Here is a 15000-nt window from a genome sequence, read left to right on the forward strand (position 1 = left end):
TGATACAGTTATTCACAAATTTTAATCAGTATCTCTTATATTTAGTGAGACACTTAAATTAATCATTTAGATAGTCATTCACTCTGCTACTAAATTCTCAATTCAGACACTTATACATCAATTCAACTTTAAGGCAGATTGCTCTATATATATATATATATATATATATTACCTACTGGCGGTCGCCAGTAGGTATATATAGTTAGGATTTTTTCTCTATGGGATTTTTGAAAATTCTACGTCTAATAACTTTGGCGTTTGTGGACGGAATTGGCAGAAATTTTCTGGAAAATGGAACATTTTGTTTCTGAGCAGCCCCTGGAAATTTGGGGGGGGTTCGTCAAGGGGGGGCTGAGAAAAAAGGGGGGTCCCAAAACGTGTTTTTAACATTGAGTTTTCCATAGGGCGGTTGGCCTCACTTTTAGCCCGAACGGCTGAATGGATTTGCACGAAACTTGGCAAAATTGTAGGGACTGGTAGCCCGATGTGCCTTTTGTAGGTCTCAATATATGTGCTTCAGTGGATTTTGAGAAATTAACGTTCAAAAAAAAGATATATATCTGTAACAGCGGACCGGGAAGCGCTCCGGTTCGCGGACTTTTCGCGCAACGGAGCTTTGTGAAGCGAAGCTGATTGGTTCTCCGGCGTCTGTAAACATTCCAAACAGTCCGTAGCGGCCGCCATCTTGTCTCTCGGTAGGATCGAGAGACAAGAGGAGGCCAAAGCGAAGGGGCAAATGACCATAAGGGGGCATAGTAGATCCTCGCTGACCCCCTAGGTTTGATGTGGAGGTTTTAAAAGGGCCCCGCGGGGCAAAAAAAAAAAAATAATAATAATCGAACGGCTGAATGGATTTGCACGAAACTTGGCAAAATATTAGGGACTGGTAGCCCGATGTGCCTTTGCTAGGTCTCAATATATGTGCTCCAGTGGATTTTGAGAAATTAACGTTCAAAAAAAGATATATATCTGTAACAGCGCTCCGCTTCGCGTACTTTTCGTGTTACGGAGCTTTGCGAAGCTGATTGGTTCTCCGGCGTCTGTCAACATTCCAAACAGTCCGTAGCGGCCGCCATCTTGTCTCTCGGTAGGATTGAGAGACAAGAGGAGGCCAAAGCGAAGGGGGAAATGACCATAAGGGGGCATAGTAGATTCTTCCTGACCTCTTAGGTTTGATGTACCATTTTGCCAAGTTTGGTGTAATTCCGTTCAGCCATTCAGGCTGTAGACGTATGTAAATGTCCTATGGAAAATTGCATGGGGAAAACACATTTGAAAGTGTTGAAATTTAGAACCAATTAAAATGTTACTTTGGTTTTGTATTTGTGTGTGATGAAAGTTAATTGGTTATGTATATATGTCAAATGAGAGGAAACCACAGCCATTTTGTGATACTACTGTCTGAGGTACATTTGTGAGGAATTGTTGGTGGTGAATTTCTGGTGTTTGATTTACACAGTACTAACACTTTTCCTACTTTTAAAAAGGTGAGTTGTTAATTTGTAAGGGGAACTATGTTGTACACTTGAAGATAATTTGAAAAATGTTTTCTGTTATTTATTTGCAGTCCTTCTGTTATACTAAATACTTGATAAAGTTAGTTTTATATTATGTATTACTAAAAACGATAAATGAAAGTGATTATTTTTTTCTGCAATTTACAGCAAGCAATTTCAAAATAAATGGCTCACAATGAAGAGACCGTGGCAATTTCTTTGTAAGTGGAACTATGTTGTACACTTGAAGATAATTTGAAAAATGTTTTCTGTTATTTATTTGCAGTCCTTCTGTTATACTAAATACTTGATAAAGTTAGTTTTATATTATGTATTACTAAAAACGATAAATGAAAGTGATTATTTTTTTCTGCAATTTACAGCAAGCAATTTCAAAATAAAATGGCTCACAATGAAGAGACCGTGGCAATTTCTTTTGAATTGTCCACTACATTGATTGAAATAGAGAGCACCAATAATGAAATATTGTCACAAGGAGGAGATGACTTGTATGATTCCATTAGATTGATTGAAATGGACAGCACCAATAATGAAATATTGTCACAAGGAGATGACTTGAATGATTCCACTACATTGATTGAAATTGAGAGCACCAATAATGAAATATTGTCACAAGGAGGAGATGACTTGTATGATTCCATTAGATTGATTGAAATGGACAGCACCAATAATGAAATATTGTCACAAGGAGGAGATGACTTGAATGATTCCACTACATTGATTGAAATTGAGAGCACCAATAATGAAATATTGTCACGAGGAGATGACTTGAATGATTCCACTACATTGATTGAAATTGACAGCACCAATAATGAAATATTGTCACAAGGAGGAGATGACTTGAATGATTTTTTTGATCAATCTGTTGATGGCGAATTTATCGAATGTTTGGAGGCCATAGAGTTAGAAGAATTATCATTGCAGACTTTTCATGAGGAAATTGCTGATGAGGACATGGTACTAGTTCTTTCAAATTTAGAAAATTCTGAAGAATAAATTTATATTTAGAAATCAAAAATTGTTTGAGACATTATTCATTTTTATTTTTAATTCATGAGGTTGTAGCGAAGTGATTGTAGTATAAAATGAGACTTATAGTATAGAGTGCAACATTTTTATGTTACATGGTAAGTTTACTCATATTTACTTCCCTTCTGCCACTATATTATCTCCAATGTGTATTTGACATGTCTTCTTCATCTCCGGCCTCCTTTCTCTCACTGTGTGTCTCCGATGCATCTTATCGCTGCTATTTTGTGTAATTACAGAAGAGAGTAAAATAAAATAGTTCGGAACGTGAAAAGGGGGCAAAGTAGAGTACCCCTCACCCCCTAGGCCTTTTTAGGCGGTCCCAAAAGGATCAGTTTCTGCTTTCCTGAGAGATTATGGTATGAGTTCCATATACCACAATAATTTGCATTACAACATGCAAGATATCTATCTCCTATTACCAACTTTTGGAGATATTCGCGCTAAGCGCGAATATCTCCAAAAAGTAACACCTGCCCTGAGCAGTTCTTAGCCATGTTATCCAATGGGAGGTGGATAACATGGCTAAGAGCATTAGCTCGGTAATGCATGAATATCGCTGACTTTTTAGCGATATTCATGCATTGCGGCCGTTTATTATCGCATTTGCGATAAACCTTGATAATAGCAAGGTTTATCTTCGATAATTTCTGACGATGCTTAGCGGTAAAAAAATTCGTTGGTAAGCATCGTTAGCGATAAATATCGCTTAACTTTGGTAATATGCACCAACGTCTGTTAACGTTCGATTGGAAGGAAATGAGGAAGTGTTGAAAAACATTGTCTGCGCCATCTTGCCTTTTTTGAAATGCCACACTTTTGTCGTGCACGGCAGCCATTTTAGATGCCTTGAGCAGACCCACTCTCTGCACGGTGTCGATTCGTAGCATGGCTCCCCACCCTCGCAAGCATCTTCCCCAGGCACTGGTCACCCCCGCTCTCTGTCTTATGCATCGGCAATAAACCTCCCCCCATCTGCGCTGCTCTTCCCTGAAAATCACACTCTGTGCCCGCCCGACACCTCCCTTTCGCCCTATTCACTACCGCACCCTCTGACACTCCTCTTCCTCTGTGTCCGATTGTCCAGGCTATCAGCTAGCCCTGCAGATGTAGTTTATGGCTCCAGCTGTAAAGAATCACCCCTCTTCAAAGGAGTTATAGTAGATCAAGGCCCACAACCGATGAGATCCGTCACACCACACGTGTTCCTACTATCTGAAAACCATCCTGTATTGTGATTGGGGAGGGGACCGAGCCTGAAGCGGAAGATTCTAGGAATGACTCTTTGTACATCAAAGTTTTTACAATTATGTGTCACATTAAAAATATATAGCACTCCAACAAAGTAGTAGGAATATAAAACTTTAATAACATATAAATATATACAACAAAACAAAAACAGTAAAAACATTTAAACAACGAAGAGACCGTGGCAATTTCTTTTGAATTATCCACTACATTTATTGAAATTGACAGCACCAACAATGAAATATTCTCACAAGGAGGAGATGACTTGAATGATTTTTTTGATCAATCTCTTGATGGCGAATTTATCGAATGTTTGGAGACCATAGAGTTACAAGAATCATCATTGCAGGCTTTTCATGAGGAAATTCCTGATGAGATGATTGAAGAGGAAATTCCTGATGAGGACATGTTATTAGTTCTTTCAAATTATGAAAATTCAGAAGATGTTGCCTGGGGGTGGGTCGTCAGTAGCAGTCTGTTGTGCGAATAGTTCCAAGGCAGCAGAACGCGCTGAAATCTAGATGGCACGAAAGTGATGTCTAGTAAGTTGCCGCCCAGCAAATAACGGCGTGGGGCGCCGCGGGGGTGAGTGAGTCCAGTAGGCACCACAGCTATTCTTACCGGCATTGCAGAATTACTGCTGGGGACAATGCCTGTGCTGTAGCAGGGTCACAGCAGAAACAAAAAGGATTCTGTTGAAGATGTTGTTGGTTTTCAATTTGAAAACAGTTCTGGTGTCAACTGCTATGCTAATGTAGTGGTTAATGTTTTGTTTTCTCTAGAAAATGTAAAAGCGGGGGAGGCAGTCCAAAGTTCCGTTAAAAGGGCAAAGGAAAGGATCGGTGTTTTGAACTATCAGTCAAAAAGGGGAGGGGGTGCAACAATTTTTCCTACCGGGTCACACTGTGCTTTCACCGGAACTGAGGTCTGCAGGATTCTAGTAATTCAAAGTGAGGCTGGCGCCAGCATGGGAGCGCCGACGTCCCGCGGATACAGTTTCGTCACTCCACGGGCGATCATGGCAGTCATTCCCTATCGGGGGTCGGAGACTCCCGCGGCTCCTCTAGAATCTTCAAGGTCGTGGAGGACTACGGTGGTGGAGTCAACCAGTGACCGGGCCATTTCTTTATGCTGGGCCCGCTCTTGCCAGGTCGACCGCCATTTTGAGAGTTCGGTAGCTACTGGCGATCGCGGGGTCAAATGAGCGGACGGGCTCCACCCTGCCGGGCGAGACGTTGCAGCATGGCTACAGTGGAAGAACCCTTTTCCGGGCGCCTGGAGCGCTGAGGGTGCAGCTGGGAAGCCTCCACCTGGGGAGGCGGGAGAGGCCTGTTCGCACCGTCTCTCCCTCCCAGTGCACCCCACGGCGTCTCGCTTGACATTTGTTATGGCCGGACCAGGCGATGAGGACGAGGGGGGGACGGGTCGGAGGTATGTGCAAGACATCCCCCCCCCAGTGTTGTCGCAGCCATTATTCAAGAAAGAAGAAGTGTCCCGTCCGTCTTCGGGCCGGGCTTCCGGTAGATGTCGGCCGGACGCCCCTGGCTCTGGCCCCATGAACGGGTTTCTTGGTTTATCGGCTGCAGCCGGATCCCGTCGGCCTCGGCCCCCCGACCGTTGGTGGCCGGACCGGAAGAGCATGTGGCGGGACTACCTGCAACTCTCAAGGGCCACCGCGGCCAGACTGGGAGAGAGAGGGGAGGGTCGAGGAGACATTCCCCCCCCCTGCAACTGTTCAGCGTTGTAAAGGCAATCCCCTGGCCGGGTCCCACTGGCCTCGGCCTCTCCTCCGGCTACACCCTACGTTAGGATCTCCTGGCCGAGGCGTGGCAGCAGGACCCGCCTTATATGGGCTGCTCCCGGCTGGGCGTAGCCGCAACCCTGCCCCACCTTGGTAGTTTCCAGAGTGGGGGCGGATGTTCTACTGACTTGCATTTTCCCTAGTCTATCGATTTTTTTGGCGTGGCAGGCGGTGGGACAGCGAGGGGTGATTTGGTTTCTCTTACTGTTTTTCTGGTCTCTCACCACTGGCATATTTTAACGTTTTCTTGTTTCTAGGACATTAATAGGTTTTATCATTACGTTATGTTATCGTTTCTTTGTTCGTTGTTTAATAAAAGTTCATGTTCATCAGTGGCCGACTGATTTTCGTTTTCCTATTCTTTTCTTTCCAGGTTGTTTCATGCTAAAGTTTCTGTTAACAGGATACAGTGATCACTTCGTTATTATTGCATATGTCCTTTTCACTAGGGGTGCTCTCTGGTCGGGCCAGATGACCTATCTCTAGTAAATGGTCCGGGTCAAACAGGTGCATCAATCAGTGGGGAGTAGATAGGCATGACAGATTACAACGGGGGAGAAAGGTCCGCATTACGTTCCCTTTCACTACTTGCAAAGATTTTCCTACGTTTATTTGCAAACCGGGAATACCTCCAAAAAGAACTAATTCCCAAACAGTCAATGTTCGGACAATCAATCAATCAATGAGGAATGAAATAGGTACGACGTGTTAAAGGCTTGCGTTACCTACCCTTCACTATCTGCAAAGGGAGAGAGAATATTCCTATTCTTCCTCGTTTGCAGGCAGAGAAGATCCTTAAGAGAACCAACTTCGAACAATTCAATGCTCGATTCAAACAATCAACAAGGGGTACTGTGAACACAAATGAACGCCGCTTATGTACATACACATTGCTATTTTCAACAGGTTGTTCCTAATGTTTCTATTTTAGCGAGGTCAAAAAGAGATACCATTAGTGGCCTACTGATTTTCCTCGATTCCTTTTGTTTTTTTACACGATTTTTCGCTATCTGCAAAGACTAAACAGAGTATTGCGACTCTGTGCTTGTTTGTAAATAGAGAATGAACCAAAGAGAACAATCAATCAAATGGAGAGAGAAGCAGGCACGACGGATTACAACGGGGGCAAAGGCCTGCGTTAACTACCCTTCACTATCTGCAAAGAGAGAGTACTCCTAATAGAAATGAGGGGTGGGGAGCAGCATTCAAAGCAGATCAGTGTGCATGAACACGAAAATGTTTTTACTTACCACGTACTTGACATTCGACAGTTTATGATATTTGCTATTAAAAAACCATTGAAATTCACTGAAAAAACCATAGGTTATAGACCATATATAGTTAGGAATTAGCATTTACAAAACCTTGAAAATTCACTGAAAAAACCATAGGTTATAGACCATATATAGTTAGGAATTAGCATTTAAAAAACCTTATTTTACTCACACAAAACCATTGAAATTCCATATATAGTTAGTTGCACTAACTATATATCGCGCACCCGCAATCCACTGCTGATCATGTAACATATTACATCATTCATGACATGGTCAGTGACATCACTGATGACATCACTGATGACATCTCAAATGACATCACTGATGACATCAATGATGACATCTCATTTGACATCATTCTTGTGCTAATACGATAAACCTCTTAGATACACTCAGTGTATACAGACACTCACACACTGTCACTCATCCATGGAGTTACTCACACACCTAGTCAGTCATGCAAAGAAACAATCTCACCTCCATTTCTTCAACTATACAGTTATACACACCTTACTTATTCAAACATATACTAACACATATTTACTCTCTTATACAATCCCTGATACAAGTTCACAATGATCCATACAACCACTCACATATTCAGTGGCTCTCATGCACAGTTATTTATATATGCCAACTCTCACATGTACTGTGTTTTACATATGTACTTACTATGACATGTAGCATTGAGATATCCATTCACTCATCAATACACTCATGCACACAGTCAACTGCCCATGTAGCTGTTTCCACATGCACTCTTGAACTCATACACCTAGTGAATCAACTGCTCACACATCTATGCACAGAGTCACACACCTCCCAGCCACCCCTACACAAACTCAATCTCCCATACAAATACTTGGGCAACCAATCAATAACACATATAGCCTCTCGTATAGCTAATGATCAACACAAGCAGCAGTTTACATCACAACAGACATAATAATGCACAAATTAAGACAGTTTAGTCACTAACCCATGCATTCAGTGAGACACATTTAATCACTCACTCATACAGTCAGTCACGCACCTACTAAATCCTTCATCCAGACACTTATACATCCACTCATTCTTCAATATGTAAGACATATTTTAACTTTACAGAAACATACAGTCACTGGATGTTGTCATCAGTGATGTCATCAGTGATGTCATTTGAGATGTGTCATCAGTGATGTCACTGACCATGTCATGAATGATGTAATATGTGACATGATCAGCAGTGGATTGCGGGTGCGCGATATATAGTTAGTGCAACTAACTATATATGGAATTTCAATGGTTTTGTGTGAGTAAAATAAGGTTTTTTAAATGCTAATTCCTAACTATATATGGTCTATAACCTATGGTTTTTTCAGTGAATATATATATATATAATACATATTTAAATATCGAACCAAACCACATTCACTGGATGATGTCATCAGTGATGTCATTTGAGATGTCATCAGTGATGTCACTGACCATGTCATGAATGATGCAATATAACATGTCTGAAACCTATGGTTTTTTCAGTAAATATATATATAAATATATATATATATATATATATATTCCTCCACCAAGTTGCAAGTAGCAAATAACACGCAGCACTCCCACAGTTTAACAGTGTAACGATTTATTCTATCTTTTGCAGTGCCATCACCCCCCTTCACTTTTGTGAAGGGGGATGATGGCACTGCAAAAGATAGAATAAATAGAATATATATATATATAAAGGTTTTGGGCTGCTGGGGAATTTTTAGAGTACAGGGTGTGTTTAGGTTTTGGGGTACTGAGGTATTTTTAGGGTTCAGCGTGGGTTAGGGTTTCGGGGTGTAGGGGTAATTTTAGGGTTCAGTGTGCGTTTAGGTTTTGGGGTGCTGGGATATTTTTGGGGTTCAGGGTGCGTTTAGGTTTTGCGGTGCAGGGGTAATTTTAGGGGTGAAGGGGGTCATTTTAGGGTTCATTGTGCGTTTTGGGTTTGCGGCAGGCTGGGGGGACAGGGCCTTGACCCCGAAAACCCGACCAGGGGCCCGGCGGGGCCCCTGGATCCAGCCGCGGCTCCCAGGCCTGGATGCACAGGGGAAGCCTACCCCGGGCCCTCCAGACCCCGTCCCAGGCACCCTGCCATGCGGCAGGACCCAGGACGGAGCACTGGGTGGGGAGGCCGCCCTCCCCGGGGCCCCTCAGGGGCCCTGGATGGAGCTTCTGAACCCAGCCGAGCAAGGGGAGGCTCCCCGGGCACCACGGAAACCCGTCCCGGGCCTTTGGCAGTGCGACGGGCCGGGGGACGGGGCCCAGAGCTGGGGCACCCGACCCAGGGCCTGGTAGGGCCCATGGCCCCAGCCGGGAGCCCGGAGGACACCTCCCCGGGCCCTCCGGACCCCATCCAGGGCTTCCAGCCACGAGGCAGGCCCAGGGACGGACCCGGGGCTGGAGCGGCATCCTGGCCCAGCCAGCTGCCGGCTGAGGACTTCTAGGCCGTGAGGGGTCCCAGAGTACCTTGTCCCTAGTAATCCAGAGGAAGGCAACCCCTCTTTCTGGGAACAAATGCGCACCGCGAGGCTCAAGGGACCCAAGGCGCGAAAGTACCTGACCTCCTGGAGCCCTCACTGGGATCCGGGAGGCGAATGGCACCTCATCTGGACTTCAAGGGAAGTCCGGCTATCTGGTCGCCCCATAGGAAAGCATTGCGGGCGACCAGATGGCCGATGGGATCCGAGCAACCAGATGGCCGAGGGGATCTGGGCAACCAGATGGCCGGGCACAAAAGGGAAGCCACCTGGACCCTCCAGACCCCGTCCCGGGCACCCTGCCGCATGGCAGGACCCAGGATGGAGCCCCGGGTGGGGAGGCCACCCTCCCCGGGGCCCTCAGGGGCTCCGGACGGGGCTCCTGAAGCCAGCCAAGCAAGGGGAGGCTCCCCGGGCAGCACGGAACCCCCTTCCTGGGCCTTTGGCAGTGCGGCAGGCCGGGGGACAGGGCCCTAGGCCGGGGGACAGGGCCCTGGGCCGTAACACCCAACCCGGGGCCCAGCAGGGCCCCTGGACCCCACCAGGGTTCCCAGGCACCGAGGCGCAGGAGAAGCCTCCCCGGGCCCTCCGGACCCCGTCACGGCACCCTGCCACGCAGCAGGACCCAGGACGGAGCCCCAGACGGAACTCCTGAACCCAGCCAGGCTCCCCGGGCACAACGGAACCTCCGCCGTCCCGGGCAGTGCAGCAGGCCGGGGGGGACGGGGACCCCAGGCCAGGGCCCTCCCGGACCCTATCCAGGGCATCCTGCCACGCGGCAGACCCAGGGACGGACCCGGGGCTGGGGCGGCATCCTGGCCCGTCCAGCTGCCGGCTGAGGACCGCTAGGCCGAGAGGGGTCCCAGAGTACCTTGTCCGTAGTAATCCGGAGGAAGGCTACCCCTCTTTATCGGAACAAGTACGCACTGCGAGGCTCAGGGGACCCTAGACACGAATGTGCCCGACCTCCTGGAGCCCTGGCTGGGATCCCGGAGGCAAATGGCACCTCATCGGGACTTCCAGGGAAGTCCGGCAATCTGGTCGCCCCATAGGAAAGCATTGTGGAGGAGTGGTGTGGCTCACTGGTTAGAGGCGGCAGACCCGGGAGCGGAGGACGGCCCAGGACCAGGGTTCAATTCCCGACGCGGCAGGGTCTTGGACCAGGGTCAACGGACTCGATAATTCTCGCCTCGGTGCCTACTCTAACTAGGGATCACACTCGGCAACTCTGGGCATTAGCTTGCCTCATCTCCACAACGGCCCCCCACATACGCCGGGGATGCCTGATTTCACTTTGGAGATACCCAGTAGGGACCATCTGACAGGGAATGCCAGGACGGGTTCCCCAGCGGTCTACAGCGCAGAAATACTCCTTCGGAAGTCGATTCTAACACTTTAGAAACCCACAATCAATCAATCAATTGCGGGCGACCAGATGGCCGAGGCGATCTGGGCGACCAGATGGCCAGGCACGAAAGGGAAGCTGCCTGGACCCTCCGGACCCGGTCCCGGGCACCGTCCCGGGCACCCTGCCACCCGGCTGGACCCAGGACGGAGCCCCGGTTGGGGAGGCCAGCCTCCCCGGGGCCCTCAGGGGACCTGGAAGGGGCTCCTGAAGCCAGCCGAGCAAGGAGAGGCTCCCCGGGCACCTCGGAACCCCCCTCCCGGGCCTTTGGCAGTGCGGCAGGCCGGGGGGACAGGGCCCTGACCCCGAGCACCCGACCCGGGGCCCGGCAGTGCCCCTGGATCCAGCCGGGGCTCCCAGGCCTGGAGGCGCATGGGAAGCCTACCCCGGGCCCTCCAGACCCCGTCCCAGGCACCCTGCCACGCGGCAGGACCCAGGACGGAGCCCCGGGTGGGGAGGCCGCCCTCCCCGGGGCCCCTCAGGGGCCCAGAACGGAGCTTCTGAACCCAGCTGATCAAGGGGAGGCTCCCCGGGCACCACGTAACCCCGTCCTGGGCCTTTGGCAGTGCGGCAGGCCGGGGGACGGGAACCCCAGGCCAGGGCCCTCCTGGACCCTATCCAGGGCATCCTGCCACGCGGCAGACCCAGGGACGAACCCGGGGCTGGGGCGGCATCCTGGCCCATCCAGCTGCCGGCTGAGGACCGCTAGGCCGAGAGGGGTCCCAGAGTACCTTGTCCGTAGTATTCCGGAGGAAGGCTTACCCTCGTTATGGGATCAAGTGCGCACCGCGAGGCTCAGGGGAACCTAGGCGCGAATGTGCCTGACCTCCTGGAGCCCTGGCTGGGATCCCGGAGGCGAATGGCACCTCATCGGGACTTCCAGGGAAGTCCGGCCATCTGGTCACCCCATAGGAAAGCATTGCGGGCGACCAGATGGCCGAGGCGATCTGGGCGACCAGATGGCCGGGCACGAAAGGGAAGCCGCCTGGACCCTCCGGACCCAGTCCCGGGCACCGTCCCGGGCACCCTGCCACACGGCTGGACCCAGGACGGAGCCCCGGGTGGCGAGGCCACCCTCCCCGGGGCCCTCAGGGGACCTGGACGGGGCTTCTGAAGCCATCCGAGCAAGGAGAGGCTCCCCGGGCACCACGGAACCCCCGTCCCGGGCCTTTGGCAGTGCAGCAGGCCGGGGGGACAGGGCCTTGACCCCGAGCACCTGACCCGATGCCCGGCAGGGCCCCTGGATCCAGCCGGTGCTCCCAGGCCTGGAGGCGCAGGGGAAGCCTACCCCGGGCCCTCCAGACCCCGTCCCAGGCACTCTGCCACGCGACAGGACCCAGGACGGAGCCCCGGGTGGGGAGGCTGCCCTCCCCGGGGCCCCTCAGGGGCCCTGAACGGAGCTTCTGAACCCAGCTGAGCAAGGGGAGGCTCCCCGGGCACCACGTAACCTCGTCCTGGGCCTTTGGCAGTGCGGCAGGCTGGGGGACGGGGCCCAGAGCTGGAGCACCTGACCCGGGGCCCGGAGGGGCGCCCTGGCCCCAGCCGGGAGCCCGGAGGCGGAGGGGACGCCTCTCCGGGCCCTCCCGGACCCCATCCAGGGCTTCCTGCCACGCGGCAGGCCCAGGGACGGACCCGGGGCTGGGGCGGCATCCTGGCCCAGCCTGCTGCCGGCTGAGGACTGCTAGGCCGTGAGGGGTCCCAGAGTACCTTGTCCCTAGTAATCCGGAGGAAGGCTACCCCTCTTTCTGGGAACAAGTGCTCACCGCGAGGCTCAGGGGACCCAAGGCGCGAAAGTACCCGACCTCCTGGAGCCCTCGCTGGGATCCGGGAGGCGAATGGCACCTCATCGGGACTTCCAGGGAAGTGCGGCCATCTGGTCGCCCCATAGGAAAGCATTGCGGACGACCAGATGGCCGATGGGATCCAGGCAACCAGATGGCCGAGGGGATCTGGGTGACCAGATGACCGGGCACGAAAGGGAAGCAGCCTTGACCCTCCTGACCCCGTCCCGGGCACACTTCCGCGCGGCAGGACCCAGGACGGAGCCCCGGGTGGGGAGGCCACCCTCCCCGGGGCCCTCAGGGTCCCCGGACGGGGCTCCTGAAGCCAGCCGAGCAAGGGGAGGCTCCCCGGGCACCACGGAACCCCTGTCCCGGGCCTTTGGCAGTGCGGCAGGCCGGGGGGACAGGGCCCTGGGCGCGAGCATGCAACCTGGGGCCCGGCAGGGCCCCTCGACACAGCCAGGGCTCCCAGGCCTGGAGACGCAGGGGAAGCCTACCCCGGGCCCTCCGGACCCTGTCCCAGGCACCCTTCCACGCGGCAGGACCCAGGATGGACCCTGGCTGGGGAGGCCACCCTCCCAGGGGCCCTCAGGGGCCCCGGGCGGAGCTCCTGAAGGCAGCCAAGCACGGGGAGGCTCCCCGGGCACCACAAAACCCCGCCCCGGGCCTATGGCAGTGCGGCAGGCTGGGGGACAGGGCCCTAGGCCGGAGGACAGGGCCGTGGGCCGGAGCACCCCACCTGGGTCCCAGCGGGGCCCCTGGACCCCACCGGGGTTCCCAGGCCCCGAGGTGCAGGAGAAGCCTTCCCGGGCCCTCCGGACCCCGTCACGGGCACCCTGCCACGCGGCAGGACCCAGGACAGTGCCCCGTCCTGAGCTCCTGAACCCAGCCAGGCTCCCCGGGCACAACGGAACCCCTGCCATCCCGGGCAGTGCGGCAGGCCGGTTGGGACGGGGACCCCAGGCCCGGGCCCTCCCGGACCCTATCCTGCCACGCGGCAGACCCAGGGACGGACCCAGGGCTGGGGGGGCATCCTGGCCCATCCAGCTGCTGGCTGAGGACCGCTAGGACGAGAGGGGTCCCAGAGTACCTTGTGCCTAGTAATCCGGAGGAAGGCTACCGCTCTTTCTGGGAATAAGTGCGCACTGCGAGGCTCAGGGGACCCTAGGCGCGAATGTGCCCGACCTCCTGGAGCCCTGGCTGGGATCCGGGAGGCGAATGGTACCTCATCGGGACTTCCAGGGAAGTCGGGCCATCTGGTCGCCCCTGAGGGCCCTGGGGAGGATGGCCTCCCCACCCGGGGCTCCGTCCTGGGTCCAGCCGTGTGGCAGGGTGCCCCGGACGGTGCCCGGGACGGGGTCCGGAGAGTCAGGGCGGCTTCCCTTTCGTGCCCGGCCATCTGGTCGTCCAGATCGCCTCGGCCATCTGGTCGCCTGCAATGCGTTCCTATGAGGCGACCAGATGGCCGGACTTCCCTGGAAGTCCCGATGAGGTGCCATTTGACTCCCGGATCCCAGCGAGGGCTCCAGGAGGTCAGGCACATTCGCGCCTAGTGTCCCCTGAGCTTCGCGGTGTGCACTTGTTCCCAGAAAGAGGGGTAGCCTACCTCCGGATTACTAAGGACAAGGTACTCTGGAACCCCTCTCGGCCTAGCAGTCCTCAGCCGGCAGCTGGATGGGCCAGGATGCCGCCCCAGCCCCGGGTCCGTCCCTGGGCCTGCAGCGTGGCAGTAAGCCCTGGATGGGGTCAGGGAGGGCCTGGGGAGGTGTCCCCTGTGCCTCCGGGCTACCGGTAGGGGCCAGGGGCCCAGCCGGGCCCCGGGTCGGGTGCTCGGGCCTAGGGCCCTGTCCCCCTGGCCTGCCGCACTGCCAAAGGCCCGGGACGGGGGTTCCGTGGTACCCGGGGAACCTCTCCTTGCTCGGCTGACTTCAGGAGCCCGTCCGGGGCCTCCCTAGCAATAAAAAGAGCCCAATTTCGTTATTAAACTCCTGTAAGATTCACTCAATTGGAAACCCTGCTCATTACCCTGGGCGGTGTTGAGCGATGAGAGTTCTATGCTCTTGAGTTCAACTGACTCTCTAATACTAGTCAGTACATCCTCCTGACATGCAACCTTATGCCATTTTAGTCTGTGATTGCAATTAGATGGCACTACCTCTTTTGTTGTTAACAATGTGGGATTTGATACTTTTCCAATGCTTCCCCATATAATTTTCATGCACATGGGATTGTGGTCGCTATCCTGCGATTGTTTGACCTCTATGTCCCCTAGGTACCCCCATAGGCGGGTATCGAGCAATATGTAATCAATACGCGAGGGGTCACTAAGTCTGTTAAAGGTCATAGCCCCGTTTGGGTCAGAGATTGTCCTACCATTCAATGCTCGTAGGTTATATTCTAATGTTAGGGCATTAATTTGGATCGCCCTAGGTGACCATTTCCTG

This window comes from Lissotriton helveticus, chromosome 4_1, assembly GCF_964261635.1.
Source record: "Lissotriton helveticus chromosome 4_1, aLisHel1.1, whole genome shotgun sequence".
NCBI classification, from domain to species: domain Eukaryota; kingdom Metazoa; phylum Chordata; class Amphibia; order Caudata; family Salamandridae; genus Lissotriton; species Lissotriton helveticus.